General features: G+C 42.0%; 1 protein-coding gene across 7 annotated transcripts in view; it reads left to right on the top strand.

Annotated features, from left to right (window-relative positions):
- Window positions 1–14,764, top strand: part of tutl (immunoglobulin superfamily member turtle) — a 400,439-nt gene that overhangs the window by 215,037 nt on the left and 170,638 nt on the right. For 6 of the 7 annotated variants that reach the window (XM_072298491.1, XM_072298493.1, XM_072298492.1 and 3 more), the window contains exon 1: window positions 2,814–3,182. The exons of the other annotated variant lie outside the window; for it this stretch is intronic. The gene's annotated coding sequence lies outside the window, so the exon portion shown is untranslated. Of the gene's footprint in view, window positions 1–2,813; window positions 3,183–14,764 lie in introns of those variants that run through there. 7 annotated transcript variants of the gene reach the window in all.

The raw sequence follows: 14,764 nt of genomic DNA, 5'->3' as shown, positions 1-14,764 counted from the left end.
CTCGCCACTGTCTGTCATGTGTTGCCTACTTTTAGGGTAAGGTTTTCACTGCGATTACCTACATTAATAACCGATCTTTTTCCATTGGTTCGAACAGCGGATCAAGCTACTCATTGCAGAGCAAGGCCCACTTCCGGTTTAAAACTTACCTACAAGTCTTTTGCATCTCTGTGATATGTGAATAATGGACCCCAGTTTTTATCAGGAAATATAATTGCTGAAGTGTCATATCGACCGATTTAAACAAAAAACCAAGATGAAAAAGCGTCAGTCACCAGGAATTTTAGAAAATGAACGATTTTCATTGTCATCTCTATTCTTGTCTCCCTATGTGTGGATACTAACTTGGCGCAGAAAAATGAATACCTTCGCATCTACATAGCTTACGTGTGGAGAGACTTTCATTGGTAATTTCCTTCCTTTAGAATGCTTTCTCTGTACCTAGTGAACAGGCTGACTTGCATTTACGTCAGTGTAACTTAAAATCACGAACATAAGACTTGTGTCTACCAGGCTTCGGAAAATTAATTCAATAAAGGATGGCTTTCTCTCACAAGTATGGGTAAAAAGTTCTGTATTCTGTGATGCTGTGCTTTGCCGAGGAGAAGCACGCAGAATCGACCGAATTTTCGTTGTAAATCCTTTCATCTCCAGATGAAAGGGCTTACGTTCCAAAGAACGTGCTTTTCAGTTACTTTGACGTTAACTACTCTTGGATAGGATATTTTAGAAACGTGACAGTCCCTTTAGAATGCTGTTGAAATTGCGTAGACTTACAGTTGTTGAGCTCCCAATGTTCAAGTCATCTTCAAATAAGTTCCGACAATACAGTTTCTTATCGTCCCTTGGTTTTCACAGAATCGTGAACAACTTTGCAGAAATCATCGCTCTTAAGCAAGAGGGTGATTTGGGTGAAATATCGTGTAGAGGAAACAGTACTGCCATTGATAGGTGTTTTTTGTATTTTAAGGAATGCGAGACATTATGGTGCCGATTTGAGATTTAATGTATTCCAAGGAGTGTTCACAGCATTTCGATAGCTTTTAAAAAGTGATCTCCACGTAGGAGGTATTTCATTTGAACTACATTTTGCCGATGAAATTATTATTTTCTACTCATTTCAGAAACAAAATTCGTGTCATTAGTTTCTATGAGTATAGATAAATGCTTTAATTGATGGCCCATAACTAGTGGTGCCTTACTGCGAAATGTATAAGGTGCATTTTCTCCGTCGTCTTGGGATGCTAATAGGTCGTCTTACGAGTTTATCGATTTTATGTGTGATTAACGAATTACTTGTGCTCGTGTGTGTTTGAATATCGGTGTTTCGACGTTGAAATTGCCAGACCACGTAGCTCGTTTGCGGTGTTAACAAACCTCCACTCTCATTTTATTTTTTTGAAAGAGAACAAACCAATTTCGTTCCTTGAAATTTTCACAGAGTTTCCTTCGCACAGAGAAGAAAAATAACTGGAGTTTTAAAAAATTGCCGTCGAGTAGTTTTCCATTTGAACAATAAAGTATGAAGGGAAGTTTGCAGCAAACCAAGATACGTGGTCTGGTACTCTCACCTACGTCCCGTTAGTTGTAGTGCTTAAAAGCCCGTCTTTAAGCAATTTAAGACACAATGTGAACCTAATGTTCTTATACCAAGGTATAATATGATTGAAAAATTCCAGATTGTTACTTCTAGCAGTATATCTTTTTTTTTTTTTTTCTTCTTTTGTAAAAAAATATATGTGAATCCAATCGACCCCAAAAGCAATAAGTATTTGATGTATGATTTTCTCGTGTCCTTCTTTAAAGTCGTCCAATTGGAGAACCTCTTTGTTCGGATCATTAGCCAGTCGATACTCCTTCATTTTTTTGAATATCGACGGTGAAAATACCAGACCTTGTAACTCGGATTGCGGCGTCGAGACTTCCTGTCATACCTTTTTTAAAATGGAAAACAACTCAACGTCAATTCTTGAAAATTTCCGTGATTTTTCTTCTCTGTGCGAAGAAAACTTTGAAAATTTCAAGGAATGATATTGATTTGTTCTCCTTCAAGAAAATAAAAGTGAAGCGGAGATTTTTAAACACCGGGAACGAGATACGTGGTATGGTAGTTTCCGCGTCGATATGCAATACAGGTAGCTACCGTGCATTGATAACAGTAATCCTGTAAGGGTTCATTTTCTACACGTACAAAATGCGAAACCCTCAGCATTCATCGTCCCGTCGCCCCTTCATTTCCCGCATAGGCAACACGGACATCCCCCGCGCATCTATAGCTGCCTATCCGGCAACGCCAGGCGCTCTGCGAAACTGACCGCGCGCGCGGGATGATACCTCGAAAAGCGGCGAGACTGCAGCTTGTAAATTATTCACGAAACTTCGCTGCTCGCCATGAATACATCCCGGCCGGTCACACCTTCCTCGGGTCTCGGGCCCGGAGGCAGACGCCCGCCCGCCCGACTCACTTACCCGACAAAAATTCATAAAAAAAAGGCCGACCTCGAAAGCAGCGGGTCAAAAAACCATGTGCCGGGGCGGGGGGGAGGCGGGGAGGGTGAAAGGGGCGCCGTCCTGGCCGAGGGGAGTCTCAGTTTATTGTCGAGTGCAGCGAGTAGGGTCTGGGCAAAAGTTAAGTTGTAATGTGTTAGCAGGGTGCTGCCGGGCATGGAGCGAGCAAAGTTTTGATCAATAGGAAGAGAGCTTAGCAGTCCGCCCGCCACCGCGCGGCGAGGGCGCCCCGCGCAGGCGCCTCCCGGAGAAGGGCGCCACCGCGCAGGACCCCAGTCGACGCCCCGTTCGCTGGAACGTCGGAGAATCACGCAAGTTTCACCGCTGTCCTCAGCTCTTTCGGGGTTCTCCGTTTCCGCCTAGTTTTCCGCTGTTTTCCAGCCTGGTTTTCCCTCTATCAAGCTCAGCTCATCGCCTGTCTCGCGATGTCCAGGTCTTTCGGGTGATCAGCTGATTGCGCTACGCGTCGCGGCCTTCCGCGTGTGTGTGTTTTCGTCCAGTGGTGTTCGCGTCCGTCCACGTTTTGGTGTTTGTGTGTTTCAAGTGCTCGGTATGCTGGTGGTGTGGTTAATGTTTAGTTCGGTCCTCGATCAGGAGTGACGCATCGCTTCGGACTAGCAGTGGTTCTTCCTTATCCCGGCCAGCCTTCGCCCCCGTAGATGTCTTTCTATCATGTAAGCCGAGCTTGTCTCTTGTTTACCCCACCCGCTTAAGGTTAAGGTTTAACTGGCTGGGTGCCTCGAAGCCCCTGCTGCATCGGTTCCTGTGTCTGTAGGTTGCTGAAGGTCATTCTCGCAGGTTTTTCCTGCGTTTTGGAATGATCCTCGGTTGATACAAGGTCCCTTGGCTTCATTAGGATTGCAACTCAACTCCGTAACTGATGGCTCGGGGTACTCTGGACTGATGTAATCCATATTTTTGGAAGGGAACATGTCTAGTTTTGCATGAACCGCAAATACCTATTATCGTCGTGTACATTGCGATTCATGTAAATCAGTGCGATTTAATTCCAGGCTGAGTTCAAGTATAATAGAACGCAAAATCATAATCTTGGAAGTTATAACCCCCTTTGCAGCAATAGCTTGCGCACACAGCTTGTCCATAAGATATAGGATGGACTTCAGACGCTTGTATTTTGATTGGGTGTAGCGCAATGGAGACAATTTGTTTAAGAGGTAAAATGATATGAACAGAGCGTTGAGTACGATTTTACTTTGATTTCCATTGGAAACAAACGGATTGACCGATGTTTTTTGTAGAAAGAAAAGGAAAAGAAGAAAAACATAAAACTCTGTTCCTATCTACCAAATACAGTCAATTTATGCCAGGTTTAGAAAAATATGGCAAGAGATTGTGTCATGGTCTTGTCTCTTAAGACAGAAATAATTCAGGAACGTCCTTCAAGTTATGTCTAGTACCTGATTAAGGAAGGTGAGAGGTATGTCCAATGAGTTTTTTCCTATTAGATGTCAGTTCTTGATTTAATCAATTCAGGTAGCTGTAAGTGCTCTAAACTTATAGCTAAATCGTAATGTGTACTTCACACATTACTACTAGGAAACAACTATTTCCCCTTTATATCTTCCTCTAACAAACTAAGAAACAGTGGTGATAAAGCATACACTGTACAGTTCACAAAAATCATCCTGTAAGTGCGTTAAAATAATCCTCCACCCTCGTCAAAAAGGCTGCTTGGGAGGGCTACGCTGCTGTGTTAAGTAAAAACGCCGTATAAACCTTCAGGCGTTGCCAAATTTCCTTGATAAAACATGAATTTCTTGGTGAACTTATGAATATCTATCTCCCAATTTTTCAAATAATTTCGTTCGCAATTTTACCTGAAATTCCTGAACATTCTAAAGTAAAATGTCCATAACTTCTTCCAAAAAGAAGCATTTTATCGAATGAAATTTGGCAACTCTCGAATTTTCATATGGTGTTTTCTCTCAGCATGGCACTATGATATACATCAAGCTGCCGTTCTAACGTTTGAACTTCTGGACGTCGCCAAATTTCTTAGAATTATAACGCAAACTCTCTGGGAAACTTCTTAGTATTTCTCTCGTTTCTTTTTATCTGAGAATAGCATTTTCAGTTCAATCTGCACAAAGATTTCGAAAATTTCAAGGAAGAATACTCGTCCCTAATTTTTCTCCAAAAATCGAAGTTTATTTATTGAGGAAATTGACAGGAATTAGACGTGTTCGCACGACACTATACTCTTCTACGAATGGCACAGCAGTGATACATTGATGTTTCTCAAAGGCAGTGAAGATTCTCGGAAGTTGGTGACACTGTGCATCATCGACTGTAATGCATATAAAATAATCGAAATTTAGACTACTCGATTTTTATCATGAATTAAATGGAAGAAAAACAATGGTGCCTACTTGCTCAAATCGCAATCGTTCGAAGGGCTGTATCCATGTTTATAATTGGACGTATTTCTACCAAACGAAACTATGTGCATTAAGACATGAGCCCTGAGACCCATAAGAATATGTGCATAACAGGGCTCACGTCATAATGCACATAGTTCCGTTTGACAGAAATACGTCCAATTAATGAAGAAGCTTTACTTTTAGGCAGATACGTTTAAGTCTTCAAGGCCACAATTACAAGCCTGGGGAGAGTATAACTATCAAACCTATCAACTGATTCGTGCTCTCATAGGCATCGTATCATTTACCATTACTGATGTTGAAGTTCTGAATTAAATCGATACTTTATAGAAGGGGCAATCTTGACAATGTAGACGAACTGGCTTTTCTTGGGGAAGTGCTCCTGAGTCCTCATGGACCGGAAAATTAGGTCTTAAGCGGTAACAACGTGTTCTACCGTGGAACATCCTTTTCTGAGGGGTCTTATTTGCGGATGGCTATGGAAAGACCTCCATTTTATTCTCTAAATCGCCATTTAAACGGCTTTACTCTAGATTCGCTTATTTTCGAAACCAGTGGTTTGACTTAAAGCAATAACATACGTACTAAAGGTCGTCATAAGTTTAATACATGTATTGTGAACCACCTTTTACGCGTCATCGCCGTTAGGCAAGACTAGTCGTTAAGGTTCTCATTTTTTTTTTTCACTCGGTCCATCAAAGTATTAAGAAAAGATTAGCGGAACGGAGGTCTTTAGTAATCGCTGCAGCGATCATTATCGCCCTCTTTTCTCCGAAGGCTGAGTCGAGAGACTTTTCACTTTTAATGTTGCTTATTTTTCGTTTCTCTCTTTCCGATTGCATGTCAATGAGATGAAAACGTAGATCTTGTCGATCCCGATTGATTGCGATTCAAATTCTATGACTCAAGATACTCTGCATTTCTTCATTTAATATCTCCTTGGGTCATAGAATTTGAAGTTCGATCTTCACCACATTCAGTTTAGAAACCAGTACCTTGGAAAGAAATAAGTAGCCACAATAAACATCTAAATGCGGATCGTTAATCAAAAGTATCTTCAATGTCAGTCAATAAAAAAATGCGAAAATGAGTGGAAAATGACGCCAATGTATAGTGTGCGTTAATACCAACCACAAGTGAGGTATTCTTCACTTAAATTACAGCACCTCAATCACTTCTTATAGTTGCGATTATAATGACTGTATCGTAAATTAAGTCAGGATTCCTAGCAGTTTGGGAAACCTGAAATCTCCCCGGGAAAAAATGTTTTGAAAACCTGGAAAAGTCGTACAATTTCCTGTAAATGTGTAAAAAAAAAAGGATTTTTTCATAGCCCAAGAATCTAAAAAGAGACGAGATCTCTACCCTACAACCTTTAATTTTTGTATGTTTGAATTTCTCAGCACTGCCGGTGTAAGGATCGAGAATAGTCATCAGGGAAAAACTCAGGGAACAAATTATTTCAGTTCGGCGTGTAAAATCTGTAAAAGTCAGGGATTTCTAATGAAAAAAAGATTGGCCGGGAACATTGTGAAAAGAAATATGTAAAAGAGGATTGTAATGGCTCTACGTGTGAGCTTGTTACACTCATGATTAATATTCTGATATGGCATCTATGATTGATATGATAAAAAATACCATAGGTAGGCATCATATATCACTTTCTCTGATATACTTCACTTTCCGGAAAATGGTACCCATGATTGATGTAGTAAAACCGACCGATGATCAAATGTACTGCATTTTGCAATTTGGAACTATAAATTCTGGCTTATCTATAAAAATACTTATGTGCATAGGAAAACTAATGGCAAATATGTTGCTTTTAAAACGGGCTAGAATTTATAGTTCCAAATTGCGAAATGTAGTCCAAAAAGCAGAATGCTGGAGTACGTCCTTTTTACCAACCTCGGGCTGATTTTGTCGTCCCTTGATATAAGGCCGTATCTCAATTTTCGAATGAGCCCCGAAAAGCATAGAGTTATACGGAGAGTAGGGCTTACGCCGAAATCGGAATACGCCCTTACGTCAGAGGAGCGGATAGAGGGCAGCGTGATGAGAATCTCACGCAAAAACAAACTCACCGGGGGAGCCCAGGGAGGGGGGAGGGGGTGATTAACCCCCAAATTCAAGCTGAAAGAATCCCTTTCGCTCACTCATTAAGGATCCACGCCGTCGTCCCTTCAGGCCTCTCGTGAACTTTTCAACCTTTTTTAAACTTTTCGAGATGCCGCAGGTGCCTCTCCGAATCTGGAAATAAAATTACCTGTGGTGGATACTTCTGTTGAGCGCTGACCCAAATCCAACGCTCACCTCCCCCACTAAACCCAGAGCAACAGCAATCCTTGTACCTCAGTTACGCTTCTGGACGCAAATGCTTTCATTTTGGCGAAACTTGGTATTTTTTAATGGAAATGACAAAAAGATTGTAAAAATAGTCGTAAAGCAGCCTCGTGATCCATTATGTACACATCTTAACATTCAGATGCCCAAGACTTTTTTATTCGCAGTCTCAAGTTGGGTCATATTGACGCGCATTTACAAACATTGATTTTGTTAGTTTTTGGAGTGTTATCTATGTTATTCCTATTTTTTTGAAGGTTAAAATACTCCTCTCAAAATTTCCACCGTTTTGACAACATACTGGCGCTTTCTCATCCCCTCCCCCTGCACCCGCCATCAGTGGCAACGCGTGATCCCTAAAAATCCCGGGCCGGGTCAACCCGACTGACTATGTCATCTGGGGGAGCGACATATGGCGGACAGTGGTGTGGCGTACTTTGCAATGTATCGATTGATCTGCCATTTAAACTTAAAGAAAAGGACCCGGGATTAGCGATATTTGGTAAAGAATAGATTAACAAGGTGTTTGTCGTGAACACCCTAGTTATCGATCCTTTTCTATAACTTTAAATGATGGATTAATCGATACATCCAAAATTACGCCACGCCACTGTCCGCCTATTGTCGCTCCCCCAGATGACATAGTCAGTCGGGTTGACCCGGCCCGGGATTTTTAGGGGTAATTGTCAAAGAAAATCCCCTGACACAACACAACTCTCACCAAAATACCAATTTTTACACGTGCTCCTTTTATCGCGCTTAAGAAACATCAAAAATAAGTTTTTATTTTTGTTTTCCATGATGATTATTGATTCGGACACATCATAGCATATTTTGGGTTAATTTAGCCTTAACTTTTCCCAAATTTCAAAAATAAGAGTCACCTCAATGCGAGTGGGAAGCGCGCGTTGATGAAGGTGCAGAGATACAACTATTCGTGCCCGATGGATGCCCGTGTTGCGTCTGCAAAATTGAAGGCGCGATGACGCGAGGCGGGAACTAGCTATGTTCCACTCTATGCTGCCAACGAGGTGTCACTTAGATTCGGGAGAAAAGTTTAAACACGAGGCCCAATTATACGTCTCTCCTATCGTCGGTCATGTTGCTCACGTAGCTCTTAAAGCACCCCTACAAACAAGAAAACCGGAACCAACACAACATACAATAGTGCGAGGGAGAGGACGCGCGTTGATGACGGCGCAGAGATACAACTATTCGCACGTGATGGATGTCCGTATCGCATCTGCGAAATTGAAGGAGCGATGGCGGAAAGCATGAACTTGAACTTTTTTGAGCCTCGATCAGAGGCGGATCCAGCAATTTGCCAACACTGACTGTCCTCCTTTAAAGCTGTGTTAAATAATCGATTCTTGTCGAAGCACATGGTCCCTTCAAGAATCTACACGTATACATTTCCATCGGTTCAAATGTAGAAAAATCAGTGTTGCCGATTTGCTGGATCCGCCAATAGCCTCGATACAAGTTTAAAATCATCAAGTTTTAAATGAAATTCTCTGAAAAACGAAAGGAAAGTTTCTCTGAAACTTCGTATTTTATTCAAGGATATACTTTAGCTTGGCAGCATTGGGAAGGTTATCCCAAATGGCTCCCTTCTCAACCGCTCTCTTAATCTGCCACTGTCCTGTGGACGGGTGCACGCGGTCAGATTGAAAATCCCTTACTCTCGGAATATAGTGCCGTTCTAAGGAAGAACGCCGTATAAACCTTCAGGCGTTGCCAAATTTCCTTTCATAAAACGCCAATTTTCTGGTAAATTTGTGAATATTTTCCTCCCAATTTTTCAGATAATTTAGTTCACACTTTTACCTAAAGATTCTGAAAATTTAAAGGAAAAATATTCATAACTTTCCTCACAATGAAACATTTTATCGCAGGAAATTTGGCAACATCTAAAGGTTCATACGGCGTCCTTCCTTAGCACGGTAGTATAGGAGGCCACTCGACGAAAATCGCGGGAAGAATAGAGCCCAAGTTCGGAGGGCGCGATCGCGCGAGGCCGCTGAAAAACACGGGCGCGGCCACAATCGACATGGTAGCGCAAAGCGAGCGCCCGGGCGGGCCATACAAAAGGCTTCAGCCGCAGCGTGCCGTTGACAGTTTAATCACCCGCTTTTCTTTCAATCGTCCTGGTAATCGTGAACTTGTTGAATACTCGCTTGAATCTGATTTAAAAAAAATAAAAAAAATAAGCGCGGCATCCCTCAAAGCGGAGACGCGGCCACAAAGAGGGTCTCGCGGAACCCTGCCCTGGTCTTGAGAGATGATCGGCTCCTCTTCAAATAGAGGATTTCCCGCCGAGGGAGACATTCAAAGGGAAGATTTTCACTCCCCAAGCCGTGACTCTAATCAAGCTTCCCTAAATTGTAAATACATTTCAATAGCTCTTGATTTGACTACGTAATGAGCGGCATATTCTGGGATTTTTTACTCTTTATTTTTTTCTAAGTCGGTATGATCCTCTCTCCTCCCTTCCTTGCATCTTTATACCCGCAGTGTCCTTTTCAGATAGAGCACCATATGCAGTGGAAAAAATTCTTGAGCCTATCTTGTTTTGATTTCAATGGTTTTCTTTTTTTAGTGGTCACTAGACGTATCTGTATTCCGTTAGGAACCCACAGTGATCTATGGACGTTATTTCGTGCCCTTAGACATCAGGACGATGGACACGTCCATCTTCTAGGATTTTCAAATTATCAGCAATTTAGGCCGATAGAGTCTGTTTCAGCAGGTCCACTCGTCAGTTCTGTAAAAATTTGTAGCCATTACCGGGATTTGAAGTCGGAACTTGTTGACTTACAGTCAGACCACTAAGCCAACCAAGCCGGCCTGATTTTAATGATTATCCTGCCTACCTAGCTGAACTATATCATGCTGAACTTGTAATGAAGATTGAATGGAGATGTTGCATGTGCGAGGGATTTGCGATTCTTATGTGAAAGTTCCCGAGAAACACGACGGTCGATGGTGCCACTGGTTTTCTCTGAAGTCATCTCCCAAGCTCAAAAAATGCTCTCAAAGTGAGAAAATAGAGGGGATATCCTACCCTACCCTGAGAGTCCACCTCTACATCGAAACAAACTCTCCATGCATAGATAGGGAGCAAATACATTAGCAGGGTTGCCACTTTATTTGGGGACTCCAAAACTGAAAACACGGCAACCCTGCTAATGTATTTGCTCCTTTGATTTGCTCCCTATCTTTGCATGGAGAGTTTGTTTTGATGTAGAGGTGGACTCTCAGGATAGGGTGGGATATCCCCTTCATTTTGGCTTCACTTTGAGAGCTTTTTCATGAGAGAGAGATGGCTTGGGAGATGATTCCAGAGAAAACCAGTGGCACCATCGTGTTTCTCGCGAACTTTTACATAAGAATCAATGGTCAAATCGCAAATCCCTCACACATGCAACATCTCCATTATAAACGTACTTTTGAAAAGTGAGGTTGAACATGGAACCAGATCATTATACGCCAAGTAATTGAGCCAAAGTTCAAGTCGATTTTAAAGGCTTTTATTAAGGTCAGTTTAGTAAGGATTTGATTACCTGACTTAAGAATCACCAGAAAACGGCAGTTTCGAACATCTAGATTTATGTCTGGAGCTCTACCGCAGATTTATGGATTCCGTGCATCTGACAACGTGCCGTACGATATTCCTTGTAATGGAAAAAGAAAAATAGTCTCCGTTTTAGACTCCTCCCCCTGCTCCTTCCGCGAGCCTTTGCTTGATTATTGATTCAATCAGGAGGTTAATTCAATTTCGTATCTCTCCCTCTTCGAGCCCGATTTGACGCCAACGGGCGCCCAATCGGAAGCATCGTTTCCTCTTTTCTTTTTTTCGAAACATCAATTCATTTTTCTCGCAAATTATCCTGAGACGTTGCCTTGCGTACCGTTTTAATCACGGATACTGGCGTCATGGTGAAGAGAGCCGCGAGTGCAGAAATGTAGTTTTGAGAAAAAAGGCTCTGTGGAGTCTGAAAGGAATATTCTATCGAAAAAAGGCTCCGTTCTTTATGAAATTGCCGAATTATTAGGGATGATTAAAAATCGACTTTAATTTTACGTGCGTCTGAAGGGTCTTTTTCATTATCATGTTGGGATAGTGTCAGGCAAGACAGCCGTAAGTGTCATCCTCTGCATACTTTTGTAATTTCGATAATTGATCGATTTTGTAACAGAGGAAAGAAGAAAAAGAGACGCTTATTGTGTCAACTATTCGTGACGAAATTGACACAAACTGCATATTAGATACTTTAAAATTTCTGGGGGAAAATTTGGGGGTAGCCCCCCGGACCCCCTTCCACCCTCTTGTTTGAAGTGTCCAGATCCGGCTGTGAATGAATTTTGCAAAATTTTGCAGTCAGGAACTACAATTTCCGGTTCAGTTTTGAACCATCGTTCCCGTTAGTTTCCCAATGCACGTAAGTGTTTTTATATAGGAGGCAGAAATTATAGTTCCTGATTGCAAAATGAAGTCCATTTGCAAAAAGCACCGGAATTGGTATCCACGGGCTATATTTTGCAGTTAGGAACTACAATTTCCGGTTTAGTTGTGAAACAGCGTATTTACCGTTAGTTTCCCAATGCACATACGTGTTTTTACTCATGAGCCAGAAATTGTTGTTCCTGATTGCAAAATGAAGTCCAGGTGCATGTAGTACCGGGATCGAGATCCACGAGAATCCTCGGCAACAGCGCTCTCTGTTGTCTCCGCCGTGAAGCTGCTCATTTTGCTGCGCGCGAATTAATTAACTCTGGGGATGAACTTTTGCAGCTTGGTTCCGCGAAATAGTAATTACCTGCCGACAGCGGCGCCGGGCCGCAGCGATCGCATTCTTCCGGCCACACAAGCTTATTGACGGACGTCGCCCGGATCGGATGTGGCAATGCCGTCACTCGCAGATACCCTTGTTTTTTTCCGGGCTCCCTGCCGCCTCGTGTCAATATCGATGTGACGCGATTTATTGGTTTCTCGTTGCAGCCGCGTCGCTCGATTGCTCCCTCAGAAACTGGAGGCTGCATCGTGGTTATGCATTGTGTAGTTAAATGTGTTTATGCATCAGGTCGTTTCGCAGACTAAAGGGATTGTATGATCTATGGTTGTGGGGCCTCTGCACACGCTTCTCTCCCAGGTTGTGGGTCCTCCTTATGGTTTTGGGGTTATTCTTTGTTACCCCACAGCCAAAATCTTGGCATAAAAAGGCATTTATTGGCCAAAAAAATAGTTGGATAGGTTAGGTTGAAGTAGGTTGAAAGGAGTTAGGCTATTTTGGCCAAAACATCGTTGGGATACGTTAAGTTAGGTTAGGTTGGGTTAGGTTAGATTAGGTTAAGTTAGGTTAGTTTTACAACAACATAATAATTCGGTGACCCCACAACTATTGTCATACTGGACTGTATGGGCGTAACTATATCTCAACGTTTCCAATTCGTAAATTGTGGTCTTACCGAGAAACTGTTGAGTATTTTGAACTGATCTTTTCTCGGGTTTTTCTCTTGATCACTCGCAAAAAGCAGTCAAATTTTGGAGATAAATCCCCAAGTCAAATCATTGTAAAACATTTAAATTGATTCAGCCGATTTTGAAACCTTGGAATGGAGTTACATCCCTTCGTCTGTTATTTCTTCTTTCAGAATCTAGTAAATGGAACAGTTCTTTCCTAATGGACCATCGATATCAATGCATCAAAATCGCTTGCAAATCGAATAAAATACTTCTGGTCTTATTATAAGAAGTCAAAAAATGATTTTTTGTATAAAAGTTCCTTGATAAACACGGAAAGAAAAGTGTTAGGAGTCATCCCCTAAAATTGTGGCACTGCCCCAATTTGTTGAATGATATGGATATTTTCAATTATTTGTGGTAATACCGCAATATTTGGATTAGGAACCTAATTTATTGGGGTATGCCACAAATCATTGGAAATGCCCAAGTTGGGACTTGACCCCTACATCTTTTCTCCGTGATACATCCCGAGACTGGCCCCCCTGGTTTTTCCAAAATTTAACTCTCAGAAGCTAAAATCCAGAATGTACTGACATGATGGCTACACGCGGCACCAAAAAACTGATGATCCATATTAAAAAACTGTTTCTTATCCGTGGAAACGGAAAATCTTGGCGGAAACTAGTTCCAACGACGATGCAGTTTCCTCGAAGTGTTGTACCGACCACTCGAGTGGAAGGCTGATGGTGTGCGTAGCGTTAAGTGTTCGGCACCGCAAGCACAATGGAACCTCTAATAAGGGTTCCGCCGTTGAGGTGTATTCATACGATTGTTTAAATATTTAATCAAGGATTTGGGCCAAGGGTTGGCGCGAGCCTTGTTCCCCAGCCGGTGCAGACCCCACTCTCTGCGACCCTTTTCAGCCCCGCGACGCTCGTAGCGTAGGAAACGCCGTTCCTGGCGATCTGCATCGCTGATTTCGACAATGCTCAACAGAACAACACGCTGGTCTGAGTACTAAAACACAAACCTCGTTTACGACATTGTAGATGATTGTCCAATTTTGTTGCATAAATAGTTGGAAAGATCATCTTTTATTTATTTTTTTTTTCATGAAATTTACCCTATAATTCTTCTGTTCTATGGGGGAAAAACAGGAAAGTAGCGTCCCTGGCAATCTGTTCCGCTGATTTCGACAAAGCGGTGGTGAAAGTTCTAAAACACAAAGTTCACTACGACGCTGCAGATGATTGCTCACCCAGTTTTTTTGTTTTAAAAAAAGAAATATTTATCATATTTTTGTCATGAAACCTGCCCTAATTTTTTTTCCCCCTACGGGAAAAAACAGGAGAATAACAAACTTTCGAAGAGGAAAGGATGGAAAAGAATAGTAAAGAAAGAGAGGCAGGACAGATGAGGGAAAGAAACATCCTCAAATTACAAATTGCTGAATTTTAACGTCATTAAGTTCGGTTATCACATTCATCAAATGCCCTTATTGATTTTTCAGTTCTCTCGTCGCAGCTCTCCTCCAAACTGAATGATTTTCAAAAATTATCATTGAAAAGGTAAAATTCATATATTTTTACCTCTTGATTAGTCTCTGAATGTGACAGAGCAATCAATTTAAAATTTCAATTTGTGTAGGTGATTTTCCCTCAAACTTTTCTATTAAGCTTTCTATGCTCTAGAGTCTCTCCTTGATCTACTACTTGCTGTCACTAATCCCCGCCCCACCTCTCTGCATCCGCCAAAGAATGCCTGAGTGCAAGCGGCGTATTCCGTAGCCTCGCGAAGTACATGACGTCATCCGGAGCAAAATTCAAGCCGATCCCCATCCTTTCCCTCTCGAATAACAGCGAAAAATTAAATTAAAAATCAAAAATAGATTTAGAGATCGAAGAGCACCTTATTTGTAAGCAAACAGCAGAATCATAACTCACGGCGACTCGGGGAGCAGCACGTCCACGGCCGACGTCGACGTATCCTTGGCTTCGAGAGCATGTAGTGCACCCTCCTCTGCCGTGATAGCGAAGAGAGCAGT

This window comes from Bemisia tabaci, chromosome 3 (genome assembly GCF_918797505.1).
Source record: "Bemisia tabaci chromosome 3, PGI_BMITA_v3".
Lineage (NCBI taxonomy): Eukaryota > Metazoa > Arthropoda > Insecta > Hemiptera > Aleyrodidae > Bemisia > Bemisia tabaci.
This window is presented reverse-complemented; position numbering and strand designations above follow the sequence as displayed.